Raw genomic sequence first — 751 nt, 5'->3', positions numbered from 1 at the left:
TCTATTTGCCTTTTGCAGATGAAGTTCGCACCGGCACCTACCGGCAGCTCTTCCACCCTGAGCAGCTCATCACCGGCAAGGAGGACGCTGCCAACAACTACGCCCGAGGGCACTACACCATTGGCAAGGAGATCATTGACCTTGTCTTGGACCGCATTCGGAAGCTGGTAGGTTTATTCTCAAGAATAAAGTAAACAATGATCCTAAGGAAGACGTTGGAAATACGTTCTTTTCGTCTTAAACACAGAACTGAAATGTAATAGAGTGAGATAAACTATTCCTTTACAGTTTTTTTAAAAAATCCAATTAAAGCACTATTTGGTGTCATTTTATAGATATTAGTGAAGCTTTTTTTTTTTAAGATTTTATTTATTTGACAGAGAGGGAACACAAGCAGGGGGGAGTGGGAGAGGGAGACCCAAGCAGGGAGCCCGTCGCAGGACTCGATCTGAGCCGAAGGCAGACGCTTAACGACTGAGCCACGCAGGCGCCCATTAGTGAAGCTATTTTTAACTAAATGCTTAGTAAGATCTATATTCTTGGAATTGTATGAAAGTGAAAATATATTGCAAAGAGCAGTAATAATATGTTTTCTCTATTCCTTTTTTCTAACAGGCTGACCAGTGCACAGGTCTTCAGGGCTTCTTGGTTTTCCACAGCTTTGGAGGGGGAACTGGTTCCGGGTTCACCTCCCTGCTGATGGAACGTCTCTCTGTCGATTATGGCAAGAAGTCCAAGCTGGAGTTCTCCA

The 751-nt window shown here is 43.9% G+C and overlaps 1 pseudogene across 1 annotated transcript; it reads left to right on the top strand.

The window, feature by feature from the left end:
* The first annotated feature begins 5 nt into the window (after nt 1-5).
* Nucleotides 6-747, top strand: LOC145719489 (tubulin alpha chain pseudogene; annotated as a pseudogene). Its single transcript, XR_014142414.1, has 2 exons — nt 6-167; nt 616-747. The product of XR_014142414.1 is annotated as a tubulin alpha chain pseudogene (transcript).
* The last annotated feature ends 4 nt before the right edge of the window (nt 748-751 follow it).

This window comes from Leptonychotes weddellii, unplaced genomic scaffold, assembly GCF_054177405.1.
Source record: "Leptonychotes weddellii isolate Sample4059 unplaced genomic scaffold, ASM5417740v2 HiC_scaffold_48065, whole genome shotgun sequence".
Classification (NCBI taxonomy): Eukaryota; Metazoa; Chordata; class Mammalia; order Carnivora; family Phocidae; genus Leptonychotes; species Leptonychotes weddellii.
The sequence above is the reverse complement of the archived record's forward strand: the minus strand, read 5'-3'. Positions and strand labels throughout refer to the sequence as shown.